At 39.8% G+C, this 20,744-nt stretch overlaps 1 pseudogene; it reads right to left on the reverse strand.

Moving 5' to 3' along the window:
• Window positions 1-3,794: 3,794 nt before the first annotated feature.
• Window positions 3,795-15,791, reverse strand: LOC127449704 (DIS3-like exonuclease 1; annotated as a pseudogene).
• Window positions 15,792-20,744: the final 4,953 nt, after the last annotated feature.

Here is a 20,744-nt window from a genome sequence, read left to right on the forward strand (position 1 = left end):
AAGTTACCTACAGGTGCTGGTCATATAATTAGAATATCATCAAAAAGTTGATTTATTTCACTAATTCCATTCAAAAAGTGAAACTTGTATATTATATTCATTCATTACACAGACTGATATATTTCAAATGTTTATTTCTTTTAATTTTGATGATTATAACTGACAACTAAGGAAAATCCCAAATTCATTATCTCAGAAAATTAGAATATTGTGAAAAGGTTCAATATTGAAGACACCTGGTGCCACACTCTAATCAGCTAATTAACTCAAAACACCTGCAAAGGCCTTTAAATGGTCTCTCAATCTAGTTCTGTACACTACACAATCATGGGGAAGACTGCTGACTTGACAGTTGTCCAAAAGACGACCATTGACACGTTGCACAAGGAGGGCAAGACACAAAAGGTCATTGCAAAAGAGGCTGGCTGTTCACAGAGCTCTGTGTCCAAGCACATTAATAGAGAGGCGAAGGGAAGGAAAAGATGTGGTAGAAAAAAGTGTACAAGCAATAGGGATAACCGCACCCTGGAGAGGATTGTGAAACAAAACTCATTCAAAAATGTGGGGGAGAACCACTACGCACAGACGTATGCAAGACATGGGTTTCAGCTGTCGCATTCCTTGTGTCAAGCCACTCTTGAACAACAGACAGCGTCTGAAGCGTCTCGCCTGGGCTAAAGACAAAAAGGACTGGACTGCTGCTGAGTGGTCCAAAGTTATGTTCTCTGATGAAAGTAAATTTTGCATTTCCTTTGGAAATCAGGATCCCACAGTCTGGAGGAAGAGAGGAGAGGCACACAATCCACGTTGCTTGAGGTCCAGTGTAAAGTTTCCACAGTCAGTGATGGTTTGGGGTGCCATGTCATCTGCTGGTGTTGGTCCACTGTGTTTTCTGAGGTCCAAGGTCAATGCAGCCGTATACCAGGAAGTTTTAGAGCACTTCATGCTTCCTGCTGCTGACCAACTGGGAGATGCAGATTTCATTTTCCAACAGGACTTGGCACCTGCACACAGTGCCAAAGCAACCAGTATCTGGTTTAAGGACCATGGTATCCCTGTTCTTAATTGGCCAGCAAACTCGCCTGACCTTAACCCCATAGAAAATCTATGGGGTATTGTGAAGAGGAAGATGCGATTATGCCAGACCCAACAATGCAGAAGAGCTGAAGGCCACTATCAGAGCAACCTGGGCTCTCATAACACCTGAGCAGTGCCACAGACTGATCGACTCCATGCCACGCCGCATTGCTGCAGTAATTCAGGCAAACGGAGCCCCAACTAAGTATTGAGTGCTGTACATGCTCATACTTTTCATGTTCATACTTTTCAGTTGGCCAAGATTTCTAAAAATCCTTTCTTTGTATTGGTCTTAAGTAATATTCTAATTTTCTGAGATACTGAATTTGGGATTTTCCTTAGTTGTCAGTTATAATCATCAAACTTAAAAGAAATAAACATTTGAAATATATCAGTCTGTGTGTAATGAATGAATATAATATACAAGTTTCACTTTTTGAATGGAATTAGTGAAATAAATCAACTTTTTGATGATATTCTAATTATATGACCAGCACCTGTATGTTCAAGTGCAGTTCATCTGCAGTAGAGGTCGACCGATTGTGGATTTTGCCGATACTGATAACTACGGTCGTGGAAAAGGCAGATCGTTTTTTTAAAATCAATTTATAGAATGATAAACAATTTCTTACTATTTCCTTACTAAGACAGGCACAGACATTGAGGCTACAAGAGTCCAAAATGAAAAACATCCCAAAAGCAGTTTATTGTGCAACTAAAATCTCCAAAATAACCAGAAAAATCTAGATTTGGTGCATAACGCAGTAATTTAACTACAAACAAGACCATAATTCTCTGGGAACTTTGTTAAAGTTAATTAAGTTAATTAAGCTTTTTATAGCCTAAATATTCGCCAGATGAAGAGTTTTGTGTATATATAAATATATTTAATCAAATGAGATTTACTGATGAAGACTAATAAAAAAAAAAAAAATCTGTCACCATTGATTTTTGAAGATAACTGATAGTTCCAAAAGGCAACTAACGGCACTGATTAATCGTTAAATAATCTGTTGTAATGTGTAGAAGACAAAATTTGAACAGTTAAAAATGGAAACATTATCATAAATAATGCAAGCATCTAGTAGATATATAAATCCACTTCAAAAAATATGTTATAGGTTACACACTGCTTGCTTTAAATATACACTATATTGCCAAAAATATTCGCCCATCTGCCTTTAGACGCATATGAACTTAAGTGACATTCTTAATCCATAGGGTTTAATATGACGTCAGCCCACCCTTTGCAGCTATAACAGCTTCAACTCTTCTGGGAAGGCTTTCCACAAGGTTTAGGAGTGTGTTTATGGGAATTTTTGACCATTCTTCCAGAAGCGCATTTGTGAGGTCAGACACTGATGTTGGACGAGAAGGCCTGGCTCGCAGTCTTCGCTCTAATTCATCCCAAAGGTGCTCTATCGGGTTGAGGTCAGGACTCTGTGCAGGCCAGTCAAGTTCTTCCACACCAAACTCGCTCATCCATGTCTTTATGGACCTTGCTTTGTGCACTGGTGTGCAGTCATGTTGGAACAGGAAGGGGCCATCCCCAAACTGTTCCCACAAATTTGGGAGCATGGAATTGTCCAAAATCTCTTGGTATGCTGAAGCATTCAGAGTTCCTTTCACTGGAACTAAGGGGCCAATCCCAGCTCCTGAAAAACAACCCCACACCATAATCCCAGCTCCACCAAACTTCACAGTTGGCACAATGCAGTCAGACAAGTACCGTTCTCCTGGCAACCGCCAAACCCAGACTCGTCCATCAGATTGCCAGATGGAGAAGCGTGATTCGTCACTCCAGAGAATGCGTCTCCACTGCTCTAGAGTCCAGTGGCGGCGTGCTTTACACCACTGCATCCGACGCTTTGCATTGCACTTGGTGATGTATGGCTTGGATGCAGCTGCTCGGCCATGGAAACCCATTCCATGAAGCTCTCTACGCACTGTTCTTGAGCTAATCTGAAGGCCACATGAACTTTGGAGGTCTGTAGCGATTGACTCTGCAGAAAGTTGGCAACCTCTGCGCACTATGCGCCTCAGCATCCACTGACCCCGCTCTGTCATTTTACATGGCCTACCACTTCGTGGCTGAGTTGCTGTCATTCCCAATTGCTTCCACTTTGTTATAATACCACTGACAGTTGACTGTGGAATATTTAGTAGCGAGGAAATTTCACGACTGGACTTGTTGCACAGGTGGCATCCTATCACAGTACCACGCTGGAATTCACTGAGCTCCTGAGAGCGGCCCATTCTTTCATAAATGTTTGTAGAAACAGTCTGCATGCCTAGGTGCTTCATTTTATACACCTGTGGCCATGGAAGTGATTGGAACACCTGAATTCAATTATTTGGATGGGTGAGCGAATACTTTTGGCAATATAGTGTAGTTTTGCCTCATTTTCTCTCACTTCTATTTATGTTAGGGTGGAATTAAAAGCTTTCTTAATGCTGTAATACTGTCAGATGAACAGGCAGGTAAATCATGTCGAGGGAAGGGCTGCTTTCCAAAGGCAGGTCTTCATAGTTATAAATCCACTGACTTAACAGGAAATGGATAGGCAGAGAACCTGACTGATTTTTGTAAATGACCATCAGGTTTGTTGAGAGAGGGACTTCTCCATCTGAACACTTCTCAGTGGAGTTACTTAACTTCATGGCAGGCTTTAATATAGCCAATCTAATACTCTTCCTAAAACTTTCTGTGGAAGGCATTATGTGAATTCTACGACACTACACAATTAAGATGACGTAGTGCAAGTCTGTGCTCTGTATTTCTGATGTGGCAAGCAGACAAATCCAGCAGGGCAAGCTCACTGATTTCCTGTAGAAGTACATAGAGGTTTGACATTTTGCTCTGTCTGAACTGTCTCTCCTTCCTGCTCAGTTTGGACTTCCTTGCCTTCTCTTCCTCCACCTGGAGTGAGGCCTCCTTTGCCCAGCGCACTACTTCCTGAACCAGCTCAGACTGACCTCCTGTGACTCGGGTTGCACAGTGCAATGGGGCTTGTTGCTGATAAGTTCCAGAAACAAGCTGTCGACATGGCAACGGGAGGGTTCTACAGAGATACGGACCTGATGAGGAAGAAAAACATGACATGGGAGATTGACAAATGGAAATAAACAGATGTACCACAATGACTTGCACACAGAACCTCTTCTGTCACATTATTTTTGCTGTTGGAATTGTACTTACTATGACATGGTCATAGAGGTAAAAGGTGTGAGTTCCAGTGCTGGTGCAGGTGCTGATCCTATCAGGGTATCTCTGCAACACCCCAGCCTGCCACTCGCACCTTCCATCTTCACTGACACTAACCACCTTACCCTCCCGATCCTTGAGGTACACTGCTCCTTTCAAATCATGCCTGTGTAAATAGGTTATACAAGTGTTACAGCAGCTTGACATCAAACTTCACGCCCAGTTTAAACAATGTTTTCTCTTTCAACCCTTTGTATTATATCCATCATATAGAAATACTCCAAACCCAAGTATTACACCTAACACAAAAATTTGATTCCATAGGCAGGTTTTTAACAGCGGTACGAAGACGAGAAAGCCATTAGCTCTGACAGCATAGATCACACTGTCTGCCACACAATTCATCTTTGTGTGGGTATTTGTCTCGGAAACAGAGGCACTGGAAGAGCTCTGTGAACTGCTGTGTATGCTGTGCTGCCCTGTCAAAAAAAAAGAGCTCTGCAAGTGTTGGGACAATTTCCCAGACGGACATTACTATTTTACCGCTATATTGCTTCAAAATATTGGCACATAAAGTAAGCTCATTGCCGCCAACTCCTCAAGTTTTTTGTTACTAGCCAAGGCCTTGCTTAGTGACTCTTCCTTCTCCAGTTGAATGGCAGCCATAAGAAGCCGGTGAACTATTACATCAGCATAGCGTCTGATTAGAGAGGTAAAGTGAGTGTATCGATCCAGAGCAAGACCTGAATATGACATGAAGAGTATTCAATCTATAAACTAGGAGGTTTATTTGCTTAAGAATTGAGTTCATCAGACATAATGACTTCTAAAAGCACTTTAAATTAGATGAGAACCATTTGAAATTTTTTATGATTAGAACGACTTCTGCTGTTTAATAATGAACTCCTGTCATGTGTAATCACTAATTATCTGTAATAATGAGAGAATCAAAGGCATTTACCATAGTGATAGTACTGCTCCTCTGCACAGGCTCCTGTAGAGAAGTAAAGGGCATTAGACATGGCCTGAGTGGCCATCATTCTGAACAACCTGTTCACCAGGGGGTCATGAGGATCTACGGCATGTTCCAGAGAATCAGCCAGAGCCCTGTTTGACCTAGTTTAAACAAAACGAGACATGCAAGAAATGTGTGTGAATACAATGTACAGTGTGTATACAGTGCTGTGTAAACATCTTAAGATTTAGGCTTAAATACATGTCTTAAGATGGTCATTTATAACTTGCTTTAGTGTGTCAATAGGAAATATACATTTTAGACTTTCAAACATTCCTTTTGCAAATAAAATAGATTAGAATAGAAGAACAGGGAGCCCTGCAAAAGATGGCATGGCCCCCACAGAGCCCCCTACTGAACATCGAGTCAGTCTGGGATTACATGAAGAGACAGAAGCAACTGAGAGGGCCTAAATAGATAAAAAAAAAAAAAACTGTGGCAAATTCTCCAAGAAGCTTGGAACATCCTATCTGCCAACAACCAAGAAAAACTGTCCAGATGTACCTAGGAGAACTGGTGCTGTTTTGAAGGCAAAGGTGGTACACTTAATATTAATTTGGAATTTTTTAGGTTGTCTGGACTTTGTATGACATTAATTGATAAATGAAAACTATTTATGGCGTTATTTTTGAAGAAATCTTCACTATGCAACATTTTTCACAAGTGCCTAAAACTTTTGCACAGTACTGTATATACAGTGTATTGAAATGATGCACAATCTATCTGTAACCATCTGAGTAGAGATCTACAAGGTTTATTAGCCATACCTAATTATTGTTTTTGTTCTACACTGGTGCACCCCTACTTTGAAATACTTATGCATTTTACCTTGTATCAATGATTAAAAAACTCCTGTTTCAGAGGCAGGTGGTGACACAGAAGTGCTTGATGTGGAAAGCTCTCCTGTATCTTGCATGCTACCCAGTGGTTGGCATAGATCATTCACTCTGCCACAGTCTCATGAACCTCCGGAGGCTGTTTGGGCACCAGGGCTGTGATGTTCTTCTCCTCATCCAGTTGAGCCCTCACCTCCACCCCTTCTAACTCCAGAGCATCACCCTTATCCCTCTGTGCTCAGAGGTGCCTGGCCAGGGTCTCCAGGGCCTGCATGAGCTGGGCCAATTTCAGGTCCCGCTGAGAGCCCTCCAGCTGTGCTAGCTCAAGCACCTCAACCTCTTCCCCATTCAGCAGGCTCTGAGCCAGCTCATAGTGAAGTTGATAAGATGAGCGGATAAGAGTGCGGCTGTACCAAATCTTACACACATCCAGAGACTCAGCATCCAGCTCCCACAGCACACTCATGGCATATCTGGAACAAAGAGATATTACACTTAATATGCCCCTAGAACCTAAAGCAATTTATACAAACAGGTAAATGTTTGTGTGTTACTCACTCCTCCAAGGAGAGAGCACAGGTCAGCACTCAGCACTGCTGGCAGCATGTCATATCTGCGGTCAGCCAAGTAGTATGTGGTTGCCCTGGGTTGATAAATGAGGGGTTATATAGTAACGTTTTAATATCTGGAGACCAGATATGACAATAATCTTTTTAGGTGCTATTATAAACATCTACATACACACACTAACTATAAAGATTTGATAATATATGGTATATAATTTTTGCCATTTGAAAGTGTGGCTAACAATACAGTAAATTGAGATTAATATGTCTTTGATCTATTTAACAATAATTCTCTAAACACTATTCTACCATTATAAGCTGACTGATTAATCAGCGTACCTGGAGCGTGCCTCCAAGTCTATAAGAGACACCTCTCTGACAAAGTGAGTGATATCGGCAATATGGACACCCAGCTCTAGTCGTATCCCCCCAGGCAGAGTTCGTACAGATAAGGTGTCATCCACATCCTCACAGCCTTTAGGATCAATGCTAAACACCAGGTGAGTGTCCCTCAGATCCCGCTGAGAGGACACCTCACTGCTGTCCATCTGCCATGTGTTCTCCTCTGTGTTAATGGCCATCTCTCGCAACTAAACATACAAGCATAAACGCTGCTGTTTATGGTAATACAAATTTTATTACAGTATATTAATACAGTAAATACAGTTTTTTGCTGAGTTCTTCTACTGATACAGATTGAAACATTTAGATGGAACAACTAACCAATACCTTTCAGTATGCTCTTATTGCATATTTACTAATTTTGTAAGAAAAAATGGTAACACTTTACAATAAGCTTGTATTTGTTAACATTAGTTAACATGAACTAACAATGAACATTACTTATACAGCATTTCTTAATCTTGGTAAATGTTAAATTCAACATATACAATACGAACACATTTTTAAAATTAAAAGTTAATGCATTATGAACTAACATGAATTAACACTAAACAATTGTATTCTTATAAATTAACCATTTAAGCTCGGATTGGCCTGTTGGTGGGCCATTATAATTGTATTAATATTTTATTAAAACTTTTGCACTGTACATATTATTGTAATCGGTAAAAAATTCGAAGTGATCAAATAGCCATGTGTCATACGTCGTTGGAAAGCTCTCAAAGAATAGAATCCGACTAGCCTATTTATTTTACTCACAGACAAAAATATAACGAATAATAGCCAAGTATATATCTTTGACACACGTTACATGTAAACAGGTATTGCTTATATGCTGCGTTTTTGCTTATAACTTCACAAAAAATAAACGGAACATAAAATATTACATACCATTACTTAGAATTGATGATTATCTTTCAAACAAGCACACACAGAAAGTACTCAGATGCATAGATCATTAGATAATCCATACGAAGCAAAATGTGCACACAGCACATAATGTGCTATCTGGCTAAAAACAAGTTAGATTGCCTGGATCAAATGACTTAATTGGGAAGGATGTGGTACGTTGTCCAGCATCATGGAATGCTAAACCAATCGTATTAGGATTCAGATCGCAGCAACCAGAGGTGGAAGTCATCCAAATATGGGCAGAAAGGATTGTTCACTCTAATTACATACAGTATGACCACCAGGAGATGATGCCAAATACATGGCTGTTTCTTAATGTGCATTCTTTTGCACTCTTACCTTCTCGTGGACTCGTTCTACGTCATCATCCACTGCCGAAGTTTGATTCCAATCCTCAAGAACGCAAGTACAGAGAACGCAGGAAATTACCCAGATGTGTCCTTGAAATCGAGGATGCATCGGATGGTGACTTGTGGGCAAAAACTCGGTACTACGATGGAAGATGAAGGACATTTATCGTTTAGTTTTTTCCTCAAGAGTTTCCCACTGTAAGCTTGCTGAAGTCTGACGGACCGTGAGAGTCGTTATACTCTGTCAACATTTGTTGTTTTTTTGGCATCATTTTAATACAGTAATAAACATGGAGAAAACAAATATTTACAGACTTCATTCTTTTAATGTGTCACTAGTCCTGCAAAATGCCAGCAGTTCTTTTTTTCCCCCAATGTTTATTTAATCTGTAAATCAGACACACAGAATATGCATCACATTGGATAGTGAAGAGACAAATATAGTTCATATATGTGCAACAAATCTATATACACCGATCAGCCACAACATTAAAACCACCTGCCTAATATTGTGTAGGTCCCCCTAGTGTCGCCAAAACTGCGCCAACCCGCATCTCAGAATAGCATTCTGAGATGATATTCTTCTCACCACAATTGTACAGAGCAGTTATCTGAGTTACCATAGACATTTTCTTGCCATTCTCTGTTGACCTCTCTCATCAACAAGGCATTTCCATCCACAGAACTGCCGCTCACTGCATGTTTTTTGTTTTTGGCACCATTCAGAGTAAATTCTAGAGACTGTTGTGTGTGAAAATCCCAGGAGATCAACAGTTACAGAAATACTCAAACCAGCCCATCTGGCATCAACAATCACGCCACGGTTTATGTGAACATTAACTGAAGCTCCTGACCCATATCTGCATGATTTTATGCACTGCCCTGTTGCCACACAATTGGCTGATTAGAAAATCGCATGGATGATTGCTGGTGCCAGACGGGCTGGTTTGAGGATTTCTGTAACTGCTGAAAGAAAACCTCTCCTCAGTGCAAGACACATGAAAGCCCTCTTGGAATTTGCAAAAAAGCATCTAAAGGACTCTCAGACTGTGAGAAGCAAGATTCTCTGGTCTGATGAAATGAAGATTGAACTGTTCGGCCTCAATTCCTAGCATTATGTCTGTCGGAAACCAGGCACTGCTCATCACCTGCACAATACCATCCCAATGGTGAAGCACAGTGGTGGTAGCATCATGCTGTGGGGGTGTTTTTCAGTGGCAGGGACTGGGGGACTGGTCAGGGTTGAAGGAAATCTGAATGCAGCAGAACACAGAGATATCCTTAATGAAAACCTGGTCCAGAGCGCTCAGGACCTCAGACTGGACCGAAGGTTCACCTTCCAACAGGACAATGACCCTAAGCACACAGCCAAGACAACACAAGAGTGGCTCCGGGACAACTCTGTGAATGTCCTTGAGTGGCCCAGCCAGAGCCCAGACTTGAACCCAATTGAACATCTCTGGAGAGACCTGAAAATGGCTGTCCACCTACGGTCCCCATCCAACCTGACAGAGCTTGACAGGATCTGCAGAGAAGAATGGCAGAAAATCCCCAAATCCAGGTGTGCAAAGCTTGTCGCATCTTACCCAAAAAGACTTGAGGCTGTAACCGCTGCCAAAGGTGCTTCAATTAAGTACTGAGTTAAGGGTCTGAATACTTATGTCAATGTGATATTTCAGTTTTTTCTTTTTAATACATTTGCAAAGTTTTCAAAAATCTGGTTTTTGCTTTGTCATTATGGGGTATGGAGTGCATATTGATGTGAATTTTTTTTTTAAAAACATTTTAGCATAAGGCTGCAACACAACAAAATGTGAAAAAAATGAAGGGGTCTGAATAGTTTATGAATGCACTGTATGTAATGTCAAATCAGAAAAATAAGAAAAAAAAAAGTTAATTTTTGGCTTCAGTGTTTGTGATTTTTCAGCAGTTTCTTTGGCTGAGAGAAAATTTGAAAAGTTTTCTTTAAAATGATATGAAACAATTGACCCTCTTTGTTTTTTGTTTAGTATTATTTAAGCATGCCACTGAAACAGGAAATCTTCAGAGAAAAGGGTTAACATTAACCAAGATTAATAAATGTTGGTGAATGATATTGTTAATTCTTAGTTCCTGATACCTAATGCATTTACTAATGTTAACAAACAGAACCTTATTGTAAAGCATTACTGGAAAAAACATAATACAAAGACTGACATTTGAAGTTACTTCAGCTTCTCATCTCAGATTTCACACTATGAGAGTCAATATACTTGTTCCTCAACTCTCACCTGTGCTTCAGAAAATGGTGGTACACAGATGCAGTTCTCCACCAGGATAGCCTGAGTTTCAGTCTCCAGCTCTACTACCTTTCCCAGGACTCTCACACAGTGACCATTTGGGTAGACTGAAGTACTCTCCCACGAATACAGACCCACAATAAGCCTGTGGAATTATACAGAGAGGTATGCCATTTAAAAGGAGACTACATTTAGTCAACACAAATTTTGAGATTACAAAACATTTAGGTTATAAAATAAACAAGCCTTTACTGGATAGCATAATGGGATTTCAAATGCTAAATTATTTTTCGACCTGCTGTGCCTCAGCCTGCTGTGTGCTGATGTGGAATTCCGGGATGCGGTAGTCCCAGGGAACAACCAGAATCTTCTGTGAATTTCGGCTCTCAGACTGCACTTCCTCAAGAGGAGGAAAGCTCACTACGTAGTCTCTCCAGTTCCTCTGCAGAACACCCACCACCCTGCCTATAGGAAAAAAGAGTGAAAACATGTACTGTTTAGCTGTCCATACATGTGTATAAGTCAATCTATCATTGTGAATTGCCAAGTTCTGCTCAGACCAATTATTATAACTATATAAAGTTCTAATGATGGTTACCTGTGGGCATGGGCTGGCTCTGCGTGTCCTCCTGTGACTGCTCCTCCCCCTGACCCTCTGTTAGTGCCATGGTCTGGCCCTTCACTCATTACGTGACATCAGTTCTATGATGATCACATCTCCATGGACCGCGTGGTTACGGTGCTTCATTCCATTAATCAGCACATAGCGGTTTAGATCTAAACACAAAAGATCACGCACACACACACACACACACACACACACACACACACACACACACATACACACACACAAACACAAGTTTAGGCTAGGTAAAAAGCCATTGAACATCATCAGTATCAATCACAGCATCAGTAATCAGTAAAATAGACTGATTTAAGTACAGTATGTTGGGTACAACCTGATTCTTGCTGGTAGAGCCCTCATAACGGAAAAAGCTTCATGCTGTGCTCGATGTTTATTCACACTGAGATTGCCCTTAAAAAGGAAGAGAGTGGATTGGAATAGGACTGGGCTGTTTTTCCGATTAAATCAAATTTGCGTTTTGGCACGATTTTTTAATTTTTTTTTAAATCGAGAAATTGAGATTTTGCTAAAAATATTTCAAACGCTATAGTTAGATACGTTGTAAATCCACCAAAGGCTGAATAAGGAAGAGAAAAATAATTCATCATGCTTGTCTTAATGCCACTCCCGATCTGATCAGCTGCACGTGTGTGACACTCCAAATGAACGTGACAGGTTAACAACACGGAGACTGATATAAAAGACAATGATAATATTCCCAGTACGATTGTACACAGTGTGACTGTAGCTCAGCTTTGTCCATCATGCAGGTATACACCGGCTTATGACCATAACTGGCCTTGGTGTGCGCATGTTGATGAATGGTCTCCTTTCTTTTCTTTTTACCCATAAAAAAGTGTTAGTTACGTTACAGTTATTGCGCTGTAACAAACGATAGCGAGACAAACAGACCCAATAGCAGAGGAACAGTTCAAAGGATTTATTTACAACAGTCTCTGTATGTTGTGGAAGTCAGGAATAGAATCGTGCAATCGTCCATTGAAGCTTAGCTGACACGCACCAAACTGGAAGGCAACCACACCCCCAACACGCGGGCAGAGACGAGGTATCCTGCATGGAAGCCCAGCTGACACGCAGCGAACTGGAAGGCAACTACACACCCGACATGCAGGCAACCAACAGATACACGAGACAGGGCCAACTAGTTAAAGAGAGTGAGGTTAGTACTCAACATCAAACAGCTATCTATAATGTAAACACATTACAAACTACAGCAATCTACACTCAACATTAAACTACATTTAACAATCCAGCAAAGGATATGACATACGAGGGGATTAATATAGCCATGAACAGATAAGATTCAGGTGCCGCTCACAGCTGAAAGTTGGCATGATCAGCGTTCCCGTGGAAACAGTCAGGGTTCCCATGAAAACGCTGATTCCGCGTGCCAACGGCACCTGAAAATCATGAGGGCAAAAACGTCAACACGCTTGGAACAAAACAAACAGGGAACGATGATGCCACGGTCCTCGTCAGACAAAACCCAACCTGACAAGTTGACAAGACCATGACATCACTGGATAGTGCATGGCGGTCACTAACAACTGGACCCGTGCGCTCACACAAAGAATGTACACAAAACACGAGACAGACAGGGGACAATAATGCCATGGTCCTGTCACCTTGTCAGGTTGGGTTCTGTCTGATGGGGACGATAATGCCACGGTCCCGTCAGACAGAACCCAACCTGACAAGGTGACAGGACCGTGACATGCGCTTCATTTCAAATCATGGAGAGGCTACATATGGGAGAATCAAACATCTGCCGTTCATTTTGCCATGATGATTCAGATAGATCACTAATTATTGCTTTGTTCTGTGACGTGTTTCAAGTGTACTGCATCAATAGCCAACATATGGCAAGAGATCATTTTGACAAACTTTGCGAGTTGAATTGTAATGATAAATTATTTCATTTTGCTGCGCTACTCAGCGTGAACCGCTAGAGGGTGCGTCTCTATTTGCAGGGGTTTATGAATATACACACAAATTGTTTGTTATACAATGAGTACTTTCTAGATAAACCTGATAATTTATAGATATTGATTTCTAGATAACTTTCTAGATATATTTGGTTTAGATCAAATGAATACCTACACTGGCTAAGACGTATTTTGCAGTTTTCTTATTTTATTCTATTATTTCTGAACATCTGGGTTTATTAGATTTTAATTTATTTAACATTTACATTCTGTTGACAACTTCCCCCTGTGGTGCATTTGTAGATTTTTCTTGCACACCTTTGTTTACACAAATGTAATACCAGCCTCCAGCACCACATCAGGCAGGTGTTCAGCATACACTTTCTCCACTTCCTCACTCTCTCGCTCTTGCAGGGTCTGAGCAATGGATTTGTACAGATCTTGGGCAGCCTTCAGGTCTGGCCAGAAACTTTTCAGGTACTCCTACAAGTGAATTCACATGTGTTATTAATGAACTGTTACATTAGTCTCAATTTTGATTATTTTTCATGAAATGTAAAAAGGTTAATTCAATCTAAACCAAGCTTTTCTCAATTTTCACAAGTCAAACACTACTGATTTCAGAACAAATAAAATAAGAGCATACCTGAATTGAGATGACATACACTCCACTGTTTAAGGCATTATATTCTGAAATAGCATCACAATATTCTGTAAGCATTACCACCGGCATAAGTCCAGCGAGATGGTTAAAATACAAAACTGCTGCATGGGACACACATCTGGAACAAAGTCAAGAAAGTAATTTTCACATAAAGTTTATTTTTTTCTTAAGTAAGTCTGCAGCTCGAATCTGTCATCTGATCCTCTAAAATATCTATCATGACCATAAGTTCACTTTGTGAGACACTGTCACACAGGTTTAATTTGCTTTATTTGCATTAAAAATTGATGGGACATACTACACACTCCTAAAATTTCTTGCAAGTTGAAGATAAAATGCATGTCATTCAACTTGATAGATTGATTGAAAATTAAGTAGCCTCTGTTGTATGTATTGTGATAAAACAAAACACTGAAACCTCTTAAGTTCTCACCTTGTATGCCATTTGTCCTGAGACTCGCCCTGGTCTCTGGGGCAGTAGGAGTCCTGCTGAAATTCATTAGTAAACAGCACACAATCATGGCGTGGGTCCTTCAGTAGAGCATGCAGTCTTTTATAGTGCCTGCACAAAGATAGCTACCCTCTTAAAACAATGAAACTCTTAAAGCGACCTTACAGTAATCCTTCCAATTTTCTATACGCTTATTCACTTAAAAGAACTGGTTAATAAACATGCACAGTTTTGATGTCATGTGTGATGTTTGAGGGGTTGACCTGCGTCCAGGGGTGTGCTGAACAGTTTGGTAGGCTGTCTGGATGAACACGACTCCCTGCAGCTCCCTGAACTCCAGAATCTCCGGGAGATCCTGAACAACTCCCACGTCTGGAACCACATAGTGGGTCACATCTCTGGACAACAGCTTTCCATCTACTGAAACATAAAGGGTCACCTTACTGAAATGAAAACCACTAGAGATGTATGGATTACTTTTATGCTGCCTGTATTTGCTTTTTGGACCTTCAAAGTTCTGGCATTGTAGGTCCATACAATGCACCTTTCACTTGCATTGTATGGACCTACACAGCTGAGATATTCTTCTAAAAATCTTCATTTGTGTTCAGCAGAAGAAAGAAAGTCATACAAATCTGGGATGTCATGAAGGGTGAGTAAATGATGAGAGAATTTACTTTTTTGTGTGTGTGAACTATCACTTTAATATCAGAACTCTACAAACATTAGTAAATTCATCTCAGGATAAACCCATGCCACCAGACAAACGTATTTAATTTCCTCCACATGTTAAAACATCAATACCCAGTCAGTAGCATTTTCGACCATTTTCAGTGTAGTACCAAATTGTGCTTGTTGACTTTTTGACAGCCCGCTGGACAGAGGGAGCTCCCATATGGCACCCGTTCCCTCACATAGTGCTCTCGGACCACACGAACCTGTCTACCCTTTGAGCTTTTCAAATGTAAAACCTGATCTTTCGCAATAAATCAAACTCTGAGGGAACATTCAACAACAGCAGGCAACTTTCCCATCTTCGCTTTGTTTATATCGCGGTCTTTGATGTATTTGAATGGAGTCTGCGCCTTTATAAAAAACCTGCGCCTATATGGCTGGAGTGAACAAACGAAACTGAAACATTTGTGTCATAATCGTGATATTACCACAACAATAATTAAGACTCGTCCCTCTTTTATTAAAAAAAAAACAACAAAAAAAATGCATAAATCGCAGTTACAGTAAGGCACGTGCAATGGGGTCAGTCCAAAAACGTAAATACATTCTATTTAAAAAGTATTGCCACAAGATGTAAACATTATACATGTTAACATGATTTTAGTGTGATGAAATCACTTTGTAACCTTATCCGTGCAAATGAAATCCAATATTATTTGTTGTTTTACGATGTAACGCCAGTACACTCTGTAATCTGGTAAATGCTGTGATGCTGGCAAATCCCTCATTTTATCACACTAAAATCATATTAAAGGTGCATTCAGAAATTTTTTCCTCATTAAAAAAGTTGAACTCCTATAGAAATTAATTGTAATTTTGCAATATATAGAGGAAATCATGACCACTCACATTAAAATGAAGATAAATGCTGTTTTATTCTACACGGAGAGGGTCCACACATGGGGGCTGCCATGTTAGAATCACATGACCAGCCGAATACTACTCACTTAATCTCAGTAACCGCCCTGTAATTTGCCACTTTCACTCACTGATTAAAGTAACCCTGGCTGACTGTGAAGACTAAATTTCTACAATGGCATTTGAAACTGAAAACTATAGGCCTTTCTCACAGTCTGAGTGTCGTCACATCCGGCTCCGAATAGTAGCGTAACCAAACATCCGCCCGTCGATCTGTCTGTGGACGATTACAGTTTTTCTAAATAGATGTTGCCAACTTGGATGCACTTGGCAGTAAACATCAGACATTTAATTGTTTCTTTGTATTGACACAGCACTTCACCATATGTGTTATCTACCACTTTAATATGTAATAGTATCTGAGCGAGTTTTTCCAGTTCATGAGGAGCTGCGCTCGCTGTTCAGCTCACTCCCAGAGGATTATTGTGCTCAACTCAAGTCTGAAGAGACAGCGTTTAAGTGTATTAATGTCATTGTTTTCACTATTGTAAATATAATACAGTTGTAAACACTGGGACATTTTCATCATTATGTTTTATTTACATTGCATTCGGTCGCGACTCGCGAGTGGATGCTTCAATCATCGTACTCAAACCACAAGGATATAACTCCACGTTTACAACGATTAAACCAGTTATTTCCTGTAATCAGACTCAGAAAGGTTTTTTTTATATGACATTTTTTAAGTACATGAAAGCAATGTGATCATTATCATCGCAAATACTCTGTTTAATCTTTACTCAGAATATAGTTATTTTTATTTGTGACTTACTGTGTACCCCTGTCTTGTTCTACTGCTCTTTAATGTGTAAATGTACTCTTGTTTGTATATATTCATGCATTCATCTAATAAAACAAGTACGTATACTCTGTGAAGTGTTCCCTGCTCACATACATCCTGTTTAAAATAATAAAACAACATGACACCGTTTTTCTTTACTTTGTCATCACTGAGTGAGGTAGATCTGTTTAGATTAAGTATTTGAGATTAATTATACATAAAATAGTCCATAATAATTCCACACTGTGGGTACTGCCATTGAAACAGACTGCAGCGGAAGTTGTTTTATGTACTAAGCGAAGCTTATTGTTTTTTAAATGATGCTGCATCCAAGCCGCTAGGTGTCAGTGTAAATGACACAAAGACAAAAGTTACTGAGTGCACCTTTAACACATAATGTTTAAATCTTCAGGCCATAATTTTGAAACAGTGGCTGTGTCTCGTTTGGAAGGATGCGTCCTCCTGAGGTCCCATTTGTCGGCTGCATATGTCATCGAGGCTGTCTCCTTTCAGAGACGCGAGTAGGACACTTCGAATGCAACCTTCGAATGTGAACTTCTTTCACAGGAATTCGGAGGATGCATGAGGTGTATCCTTCGTGGGCACTCACAACCCACAATTCTTTGCTTCAACTCATCAATTCAATTCAAAACTTCAGTTCATAAAAAAAAAAAATGTCCGTAAATATGATGTTCAAACGCAAGGAATGTTAATTCCCAAGTTGAAGTACCTCAGTAGATGTGTGCAGAGTATATAATATGTATTAATATATAATTAAAATAAAGTATTAGACTAAAACTACACCTGTAAAATCTATTTTCTTTTCTCTTTACATCATTATAACTCTCCTAAAATGTACCTCATACATTCCCTTCCAGAGGGACTTTGTTCCCTTCTCACTCAAAGCGCTCGTTAAAGAGTGGCGTGCTGTCATAGCAACCATTTTACGTTCTGTTTCGTTTGTCGGTTCGCCGTCTCGTTTAAATGAGACTTGTTTAAAGGAGGACACTCGGTATACTGCAGCCTTCAAAGGATGCGTCCTTCCTAGCACGCAGCCTTCCAAACGAGACACAGCCAGTAATTTAACGTTTATGAACTGGCCCCATTTAGAAGAATCAGAATGAGCTTTATTGCCAAGTATGCTTACACACACAAGGAATTTGCTTGGTGACAGGGGCTTCCAGTGCACAAACAATAGAGCAACAAGACAGAATTGAAAATAAAGTATATATAGAAATACACAATAGGACAATATATATATATATATATATATATATATATATATATATATATATATATATATATATATATATATACATATATACATACACACACACACACACAAACAGGGTTGGGGAGTAACGAAATACATGTAACGTGATTACGTATTTAAAATACAAAATATAAGTAACTGTATTCCATTACAGTTACAATTTAAATAATTGGTAATTAGAATACAGTTACATTCAAAAAGTATTTTGATTACTGAAGAGATTACTTTGCATTTTATTGTCATTTGTTTCATTTAATATTTAGTCCTTTCAGATGGAAAACATTTATACATATAAATGATGAGATCCAAAGAGCATTTGAACAGCGGTGAAACACTTTCTTATGATGTGTTACATTCATACGAGCAGACAGAGAAGTAAGTTTGAAGTAAGTTTGGAGCAGAAGAAATAGAAATAAACCTTGTCTAAATAGTCATCTTTACGCTAAGCTAAAATGCTATTTCTAGTCATTTTACATGCACGTTACCAGGCACGATCATATTTATTTATCAAGAAAGTACACGTTGGATCATAATTTCTTTTTTTTTAGTAAGACCTTTGATATTAGGGCAAAAATCGTATTCTTGATAATATTTTTTATATTGTTTTCCTGTAAAAATATCTAAAAATCCTTAAAACAAGATCAATTAGATTTATCTTGTTTTAGAAACAACACTGCATAAGATATTTAGGTTTTTCAGAGAATGTATTATTAACGTGTATTTTGTCTTACTGTACTGGCAGAGTTTTACTAGTCAAAACAAGTGAAAAAATCTACTAGTGCTGAAGAAGTAATCCAAAGTATTTAGAATACGTTACTGTCCTTGAGTAATCTAACGGAATACATTACAAATTACATTTTACAGCATGTATTCTGTAATCTGTAGTGGAATACATTTCAAAAGTAACCCTCCCAACCCTGTATATATATATATATATATATATGTATCTACAATATACAAATACAATCTGTTATATACAGAAGCAAGGGAATGTAATGGCAGAAGAGGTTGGATGTGTTGGATAAATATAAATAGACTAAGCTGTGTATTTCACATAATTATTGTTCAATGGGTCAGTTTAACTGTTCATGAGATAGATAGCCTGAGGGAAAAATCTGTTCCTGTGCCTGACGGTTCTGGTGCTCAGAGCTCTGAAGCGTCGGCCAGAAGGCAACAGTTCAAAAAGGTAGTGGGCAGGGTGAGTGGGGTCCAGAGTGATTTTTCCAGCCTTTTTCCTCACTCTGGAAGTGTGTAGTTCTTGAAGAGGGGGCAGGGGGCAACCAATAATGCTTTCAGCAGTCTGAACTGTCATTTGTAGTCTTCTGATATCCGATTTCGTAGCTGCACCAAACCAGACAGTTACTGAAGTGCAGAGGACAGACTCAATGACTACTGAGTAGAACTGTATCAGCAGCACCTGTGGCAGGTTGAACTTCCTCAACCTCTGCTGGGCCTTTTTCACAATGGAGTCAATGTTGGTCTCCCACTTTAGGTCCTGTGAGATGGTAGTGCCCAGGAACCTGAATGACTCCAATGCTGCCACAGTGCTGTTTAGAATGGTGAGGGGGGTCAGTGTTGGGGTGTTCCTCCTAAAGTCCACAATCATCTCCACCGTTTTGAGCGTGTTCAGCTCAAGGTTGTTTTGACTCCACCAGACAGCCAGCTGTTCAACCTCCCTTCTGTATGCAGACTCATCATCATCTCGGATGAGGCCGATGACAGTGGTGTCGTCTGCAAACTTCAGGAGCTTGACAGAGGGGTCCTTGGCGATGCAGTCATTGGTGTAGAGGGAGAAGAGTAGTGGGGAGAGCACACATCCCTGGGGGGCACCAGTGCTGATTGTACAGGTGCTGGAAGTGAGTTTCCCCTGTCTCGCAAGCTGCTGCCTGTCCGTCAGAAAGCTGGTAATCCACTGACAGATAGACATGGGAACAGAGAGTTGGTGTAATTTATTCTGGATATAGCTGGGATGATGGTGTTGAAAGCCAAACTGAAGTCCACAAAAAGGATCCTTACATATATCCCTGGTATGTCCAGATGTTGCAGGATACGATGCAATCCCATGTTGACTGCATCATCCACAGACCTGTTTGCTCGATAAGCAAATTGAAGGGGATCTAGAAAGGGTCCAGTGATGTCCTTCAGGTGGACCAACACCAGTCTCTCAAATGATTTCATGACCACAGACATCAGAGCGACGGGTCTGTAGTCATTAAGTCCTGTGTAACTTCCTGTTAAGTCCTGGTTACTTCCATTGTAAAGGAATATTTTGGGTTCAACACAAGTGAAGCTCAGTTGACAGCATTTTTTGAATAAAGTTGATTCCCACAAAAAATAATTTCAATTCGTCCCTCCTTTTCTTAAAGATAGAGCAAAAATCAAGGTTACAGTGAGACATTTACAATGGAAGTTAATGGGGCCAATTGTTAGAGATTTTTAAAGGAAGAAATGTAAAGCTTATAATTTTATAAAAGCACTTACATTAATTGTTCTGTTAAAACGTGTATTATTTTAGCTGAAAAGTTGTTTAAATCATCGTTACATCGATGTGTTACATCGTCATGGCAACACAGTTTTTAAATTGGATGTAATTTGATGTGCTTTTCAAGTGTAGTCGGAAAATCGCAATTATGAGTTCCAAGCACATGAATGACCAGGCGAAGTCATCACAATGAATAAGAACTATGCGACATTGTAATAAGAATGGCC

The sequence above is a fragment of the Myxocyprinus asiaticus genome, chromosome 2, assembly GCF_019703515.2.
Source record: "Myxocyprinus asiaticus isolate MX2 ecotype Aquarium Trade chromosome 2, UBuf_Myxa_2, whole genome shotgun sequence".
Classification (NCBI taxonomy): domain Eukaryota; kingdom Metazoa; phylum Chordata; class Actinopteri; order Cypriniformes; family Catostomidae; genus Myxocyprinus; species Myxocyprinus asiaticus.